The following is an 8,906-nucleotide window of genomic DNA, read 5'->3' as shown; positions in this document are numbered from 1 at the left end:
AGGAGGCAGTGAACTGTTGAAAAGAAGGGTAGCAGCAGGAGAGAGAGAAGTGAGAGAAGGGAATTTCATATGCAAATTAATAATGTTCTTGGTATAAATATACAAAACTGTCAAACATTTAAAATTGAAAATTAATTACTTAATATGAACACATATGTAAATTGGGTAGAAATAAAGATAAGTGAAAATAAACCTGCTGAATTAATTCAAACCAGGTTTCTTGTTAGTATTAATAAGCTTTCCATAGTGATAAACAGATTCTTTGAGTTCATTATTTATCAGTTGACAATGGTTTTTCTTCAGGCTTTATCTTTTTCTCTGAATTAAAACCTCAAAATCCAGTGCAAAATATATACAAGGCAAAAGTTTTCTGTTGTCATTTTTCAAATCTGAAGTGGAAATTTCTGGTTTTTTAACAACTCAGTTGTGTCACATGATATTTTTCTGAAAGCTGTCTTATAAGAGGGCATGTGATGTTTGCTGAAAACAGACACTTGAGAGGGTTGTGGTGTTTAGAACGAATATAAATAGAACCTCACACACAGAGAAAGAATTCTCTTGCATTGCTATGCTATACAGTGCTTTGCTTGTCTTCACTGGTCTTTGCTAGTCTTAGTTGGTCTTTGTTCTTCAGTTTGTAGAGAGAAACACACCAAAGAACGTCTAGTGTTATTGCACCTGATTCTGGAAGCTTCTATTAATTCATTTGATTTTGTGGAGCCTTGCGGGTTCTGCTAGATCGTGCCACTACTACTGATTCCTGTTTGATGTTTGGTATTGAACTTAATTACTGGTATCTTGACAACAAAGAGTGGAATTACCACAAGGAACGACTTCTAAACAGGTCTACAACACCTTTTTTTCTATTAACCTTCTTTTCCCTCTAACATTGGTTGTTGGGTTTGAAGAGACGTTGAAGCAATTAAGAACTCTAAATAAAGTAGGTTTTGAAAAATCAAAGGCTACAGAAAACTGTGAACAAAATCTCAATAGGGCCAGGCAGCGGTGTCAAATGCCTTTAATCCCAGCACTTGGGAGGCGGAGGCAGGAGGATTTCTGTGTTCGAGGCCAGCCTGGTCTACAGAGTGAGTCCCAGGACAGCCAAGGCTATACAGAAAAACCCGTCTCCAAAAACAAAAAAGACAAAAAAAAAAAAAAAAAAAAAAAAAAAAAAAAAAAAAAAAAAAAAAAAACCTCAATAGGAATTCAATACTACTAAAGTAGAGAGAATAGAAAAAAAAAGAGACTGTGACGCTTTTAAAAAAAAAAAACAAAATACCATTTAATTTCCATTGTACACGTCCACATAGATTGCTGGGGGTAGGAGGGAGGGAGAAGAATTTACTGCTCATGAAGACATGAATTAGCCCTGTCTAGACTCTGTGAAATTAATAGCATTCCCCAACGTTGTGTAAGATCTAAAAGATCTCACTCATCAAAAGCTGAACACCAGAAAAAAAACAAATGCAATAACAAAAAGAATTGAAATAAACTATTAAAACAGATAGCACATGTTGTAGAATCTGCTTAATATAGTTTAAGCTATGACGGCCCTGAACCAGGCTTTTAATGAGCCCTGAAAAGAAGTAATACCAACACAGCTAATAAGTGTTGGAACAATAAATTCTATTAAGATGTGTAAAAATGGAACTTCATGTTTCTGACATTTCTCAAGATATTTTTTTCTCAGAAGTGATGGAAGGATTTAAAAGCTGACTGCTAGGTGGTGGTTGTTGATAACAGCTTTATATGTCACACTTTCAATTCACACATGCCATGTCATTATGCACACATTCAGAGTTTTGCAAACATCATGAGAAATTCTATACTTCTATATTAATTTTGTACATTGATTAATTGCATGGTGTGTGTGTTATGTATTGTGTGTAGTTTCAAAAGCCCCTGTATGAAGACCAGAGGATAACTTGTAGGAATCATTTTACAATTTTATTTCAGAATAAGTGGGAGTCCCTTCTTTCAGCAATTTACAGAACTTTTCACTCCCTAAAACTTGGCAATGACAGATATACAACATTTTATCTTTGATTCATGATTCTAAATATTCTATGTACAATATTTATTTCACCTATTTTTTCCTTTTATGTGACTTTGAGATCTAACTACCTTCTAGGATGAATTTGTAGTCTTTTGAATGTGACTAAATAATTTTACTGGTATAGATGCCAGATTTTACCTAATAGTCAGCTGGTGGATTTACAAAAGTTTTACTTGAATGTATATTATGACTAAATTTGATTGGTCTTAGCATTCAGCTATATTTGTGTGTACACATGTATCAATTGTGTTTTATTCCCCATTGATGTGTATCGTGCTTACAGAAAAGTGTTCCACTTGCACACTTGTATGTTTTTCCATAGATTTAGAAAGCAGGCATATTCACCCCTCAGTTCAGAGTTCAGATTACCAATAATATTGTTGACAGACTTCTTGTTTTCTTCCAATCTCGATGATGTAGTTCAATTTATCTCTTCTATGCTTTTATATAAATAGGACCATATGGTAAATGTATAATTTTGCTAGCCCTAACTGTGATATAAACATAACTGGAAGTTTGGAGATATTTTTATGGAGCTCAGTACTCAAAACTGTGTTTTTAAACCATAATTCTAAGATAATATTGGTTATTTATTCTCTGTACTGAGGACACAATTTTTGAGAAGAAAAGTGATGTTCTAAACTCTACATATTTCTCTTTCTAAAACTTCTCAACTTTAATTTGCCACATAATAAAGGCCATGTAAATCACAACATTGTCATATAATTTTAGCAGTGCTTAGAATAATTTTGAACATTTCTTGTCATGTTTAGATACTCCTTTTTTTTCAGAATTGTGACCATCTTTTTATTTATGAAACAGCCTAATTATCCCACTTGCTTGTCATAGTTTTCAAAAACTCTGGAAAAGCCACTCAACTATACTGGACTAACAATTTTCTGGGGCAAACCTCATGACTGTCTATGAGAGGCACATTTGCTCCCACAGTGATGATGTATGACATACAGGCCCTCAGGAAATCAGAGAACATTAGCTCAACACATCTGTTGTAGTTACATCCAGTGTGGTCACTAAGCCAGCTTCTAGAGAACACTAAGCCATAGAATGATCTGTCTGCTCCAATCTTGGGTGATAAAGAATTTGTTCTTTCCTAAAGTGGAAAAAGAATCATCTGCCTTTCTAACTAGTCTGTGTTAGCAATAGCAGATGGGTAGTTCAGTGCTATAAGCTATGTGTCTTTTGCTCAATATATCAGTTGTCTGGCTGTGGTACCCAGTGTATCCAAACACCTGTATACATCTTTCTGGATATCTCAGTTTCATGTTTACTGTATTATATGGTTTTAATTCTTAATTGTACAGTTGAAGCCCTTCAAAGGTATTTTCATTCATATATATATATATATATATTAGATTTATATTGTTGTTTGTAGAAAATAAATGCACATATAATTGATTTCAAATCTTGCTGTTATACTTTATTAATATACATTCTCTGCCTTAGCAAGGTCATGCTGCTATAAGGTACTATATATATAGTACCTATTTTTGAGGGCTCAGGAGTACAACATTGCTTGTCTTTTGTATCAAAGACATCTATATAAGTAATCTTATATATAAATCTATCTACTTATACATACATATATATATATGATTGTATGAAATTATAATATATAAATATGAATAAATATATATTGGGTAACATTATGGCATGAAGTGTGTGGCATATGAAGTACATAGAAGTAAAAGCTGAGTAGGAAATATCCAACAAGAGGAGCTGTTACAAGGGCTGTTGAAAATTATCCCCATTGTTTATGGTCTAAACAAATATTGAAGACGCATACAATTAATTGGCTGTAATTAAACACTTAATCTTCTGTTAACAAACTAAAGTGCCATGAAAGTTCACTGAGACCATTTGTGGACAAAACTAACTCATGTGAATCTAATGAGTAAAAAGTGAGGCCTGGAGGTCTGCCAAACAATTATTAAACACAGTAAATGGAGAATTCGTTCATGTTGGAAGAGAAATATGGTGGTGGGTGATTTGTTAGTAGCAAAGGTGAAGCAGGCATACAGCCTCTTTTCTTTCTTGAGATTATTCCTTGACATTTTGATATTTTTCTTCTGACGGGAAACAAGTACTGACTCTTAAAATAAACTAAACGCTATTGTTTCGAAATTTCGCACAGATGACTCATTCAATTATTATAGATTATATTCTGTCAAGTATAAATTATATTTTATCTGCATGTGACATTTTTATGTAATCATTCATTCTAATACTTCTTCTCTTCTATTAATTGCCATATTTTTCTCATGTGTGCATTGCTTTGGGGGTAAGCAGCAAAAATAGCCACAGAGACACAAGCAAGAGCAAGCAAAACAAATGATACCAACTCATATTGTTATTGATATGTGAATTTCATTAAATAGCAAAAAAGAACATCTTTATATTCTGAAACTTTCAGAATAGTAAGTTATTTGTGGGTGTTATATTTTCTAATTTTCACTATGACCACAGAGTTGAGTTATCATTTACAAACACCTTTGGCTCTTTCAAAGAAACATAGTTCAGTACCATAGTTCAGTTCCCAAGGACTTGTGACACACATCTCACAACCACCTGTAACTCCAACTCTAGAGAATTCTACAGCATCTCATGGCATCTCTTAGAAACAGACAGACATCTACATGAGATATATTTAAAATAATGTATTGTACTGACATCAATGCTACGTATCACCGATCCATATAGTCGTCAAAAGCTCAAAAAATTAAAAATTCTATTTTACTGTTTAGGACTCATTGACAGATAGACAGAAAATCATGATTAAAAAGACACCACAGGTAAATATAAATGTTTCTGCCTTTCACTTACATATAAAACAGGTTTTATAGATCACACATAAAACCAGTGTATCATGAATGGGCATAAGGTAGTCCCAACTTCAACTGGCACACCAACAATGAGAAAAAGTTAGAAGAAAGATACCTTCCTGTGAAGGAGAAACAGCAGCCAGCTCTCTTCTGAATTTATGATCATAGCTGTCTTAGCTTTCTCCTCATGGTGTTTAAACAACTGACAGTAAACAAGGTAAGGTAATGGAGATAGAGTTGTCTCACAGTTTCCAAATACCCTTTCTTCACATCTTAAGGCAGCTTGTCACACTAATCCTCAGAAAACCAGGAAGGTGAAAGCTGATGTTCCGGTATCTTTATTCTTTTATTCAGTCAGTGACTGCAGCCCAGATGATGGTGCCACTCACATTCCTAATTGATCTTCCCTTTGTTACAAACCCTTCTAGAAAGTCTCATAGACACACAAAAAGCTGTTTCCATACTTATCCTAACACACCTTAGGGATTTAACATGCATTCCTGAAGTTTTAGGTGACTCATATTCTATAAAATGTCAATAATTTTTTTAATTGTTAAAATCAATAAATATCAGGTACTTGTGGTGTTAAAATCATCAAATTTAGTCAAAACTCTCCAAATACATAGTAGTGTTTACTCAGAGCTTAGTTTCCTGAACACCATGCAGCAAATTATTAATAATTAAGATGTAGTCCCAGTTTTTTGGAAAATGCATAACTTTAGAGAGAAAACATGCAAAAAATATAAACATATTGAACACAATTAAATTGAAATTTGACAGATTAATTCTGAATAGTGATGTTTTATCAATGTTATCCTTTACTTTTTATTTTGTAACTACTTTTTAATCTATGAAGATCATTTACTGCTACCTACATGCACATGGCAATGAAGTCATTAAGGGGACACAAGGAACATAGCTGAGGCTGAAATCCTAGAGAAAAGCTGCTCTTATTTTGTCAGCTACCAACAGTTGCTTATATATCCTCAGTTAGAGTGTGTCTTAAGCAACCCCTCTCATCTCTAATGATAGAATTAACAATTTCTTTGCTTTTGTAATTTCTTGGGCAGGTAATTAAAAATATGAGTTCTTGTGTGAAGCTGGCTAGTCATGTCCACAAGACAGCATTTCTCAGTATTCTTTTATGTATTCTAGCTTTTCCATTTTATTCAACCCCTTCAGCCATGGTGATCCTTGAACTTTGATGGGGATGAAAGGATTCATGATGATATCTCAACTGCAGAAGAACACTCAAAATTCTTAATTCTCCCAACTTTGAATATTATTGTCTCTGCATTAACAACACCCTTCTACTGAAAAAAAAAAGCTCCTCTGATTGAAATTAGAAGCAGTACAGCCTGTGAAAATAAGCATAGATATTTAGATGATAATTTGACAACTTGACCATTTAGAAAAGCAACATCAGAAAGATTTTCACTAGTGCCAATAATATTTTAAATCATGTACTATTACCAGGTTTGAAACACAAGGCATGAATGTCCCCATGTGAATCAGGCATGATTGCCCTGAAACAGTCTTGCTACTATTGCACCTGTTAGCATCTTGCCTGACAGACCAATAGGATAGCATTCAGTATCTGGTTAATACAGTTGGTTTCTTCTTTCTAATAGTAGCATGTAGATTACCATTTAGCATTATGAAAGCTAGCAAGCAAGCAGAGTTTTCTTATAAAACAACCAACAAGCAAATAAGGAACACTTTCCCCAGTTAAGATATATCTCTTGATATAACCTAGAATAGTACTGAAATCATGGAGATCTTACTTAAGCTTCAGAATATTAGGATTATTGGAATAGAGCAGTACAGTAAAGAGACAAGTTAGTGGTAAAGAGAGAACATAGAAGAGAATGTGAAAGAGCTAGATGTTTAGAACATATTGCCAGAGTCAGTTTGAAGTGTAAGCAAGAGCAATACAGTCGGAAGCTGAGAGAAACAGATTTGAATCAGTCATCTTAGAGAGGAGTTTGAGCTGAGTTGATCCAGTCAACAGCTGAGTTGATGCAGTCAACCAGCATTCAGAAAAAGCCAGAAGGGGAGTGTTTATTTAGCAATAAATGTTAGAGGCTTAAACATTCTAGGCCTAGATTAGCAAATGACATTGCTGGAGGCTAGAAGCTTCCAGGCCTAGGCCTGGGGATAATTAGGTAGAAATGTTCTGGGCTCAGCCCAACCCATGTACTCATAAAGATTTGGTATGGCTCTCATCTAATCCTTTCCTCTGAGGAAATAAAAGCAACATTTACCCATATCCTACTTATGATATTCTTTTAAAATATATGTAAAATATATTAAAAAGTATTTGTCTAAGTGCATGAATGTACTTGTATCTGGAAAGGCTAGAAAAGGAGGTAGGTTCTACTAGAGTAGCAAATTGTTGTAAGTGACCTGATTATGTGCTAGGAAATAAATGTCGTCCTCTAGAAGAGCAAAAAGTACTCACAACCATCTACCTATCTATCTAGAACTATCCTACGCAAGTCTTAATTAAAGAAATGATGATTCAGTGATGGCACAGAGAACTAAATAATTCTGTGTGGTGACTCGGAGAATTCATAAGTCATTGTCACGCTATGTGCACATTGTTCATGTGCATTATATTTAACATCTTATAATGAACATTTTCTCAAGTAAGGAAGGCTTTTATTTCGATAACATTTCAAAGCAATTTCTATCTAATATATTATTCATCATCACATTACCTTGGGAACATTGTTTACTCATTTGCAAAATTTCTTTCACCAAAGAATATTAAGAAGATATTCAAAGTTCATTCATGCTTCCAAACAGAGCACACACATACTGAAATACAATACTTGCAATATACCCATCAGACAATGAAATAGCACCTACTTATTTTTAAATTATTTCATTTAATTTTGGAGATTTTAATGTTATATTAATGTTACTTCCTTTCTTTTGCCCCAAACCTCCCATAAAATCCTCTCTGTTCTCTGCTCTTTTTCAAATCCATGGCCTTTTTAAAATTAATTGTCATCAACAATTAATAATAACTTTTATTAATTATTCTAAATATATAAAATAAAAAAACATTTTAAAAATAAAAATTAAAGACATATATTTGACCAAGAAAGCTTTAAAAAGGCAATCAAGGCTGAAGACACAAGAAGGGAAACACCCAGTTCTGGTTATGTGCACATGAACAATGCATATAGCATGAGAGTGACATAAAAGGACTCTGAGTCTTCTTATATAATTATATGTACATATATATACATGTTATATACATATATATATATATATAACACATGTATATATATAACATGTTGCCGCCCTCTCCACTCCATGCTTGGTGGCCACTGTTTCCTGGCCCAAGCTGCCACTCCGCTCTGGTCTTCAGGTCAGGGTCTAGCGAGAGAGAGAGAGTGGGAATAAAGGGGAAAAGACGTGAAGAATGGAGACAAGACAGAGGTTCCGATCAAATCTCAAGTCTCCTTTATTGAAGGGAAATCTGGGGTATTTATACACTTTTGCAACGTGCCTTGTAGGCGCGTGGATACCACTTGCCTTGCAGGTGTTGGTTGATATGATGTAAGCCTTACAGGCGTGGATACCACGTGCACCTTATAGGCATGTATGGCATGGATAGCACGTGGACAGCACGTGAACTGCATGCCTTGCAGGTGTGGCTACCACATGCGCCTTGCAGCTGGGGGCAGTAAACAGCAAAACAAAATATGTTGGATATCAGAGTGTGCTTCAGCTGCTGTAGGCTATTGAAAAACAAGTCTCACGTCAGGGTATATGCTCAAGATGGCTGCAAAGCTGATAGCCGCTGGCTCCCAACATATATATACATATACATATACATATACATATACATATACATATACATATACATATACATATACATGTATATAACATATACATATATATGTATATATGTGTATATATGTACATATATGTGTGTGTGTGCGCGCACATGTGTGTGTGTGCAACCTGTAAAAACTATAAAATACTACTAGTTTGTA

Source organism: Arvicanthis niloticus, chromosome 9, assembly GCF_011762505.2.
Source record: "Arvicanthis niloticus isolate mArvNil1 chromosome 9, mArvNil1.pat.X, whole genome shotgun sequence".
NCBI lineage: Eukaryota > Metazoa > Chordata > Mammalia > Rodentia > Muridae > Arvicanthis > Arvicanthis niloticus.
The sequence above is the reverse complement of the archived record's forward strand: the minus strand, read 5'-3'. Positions refer to the sequence as shown.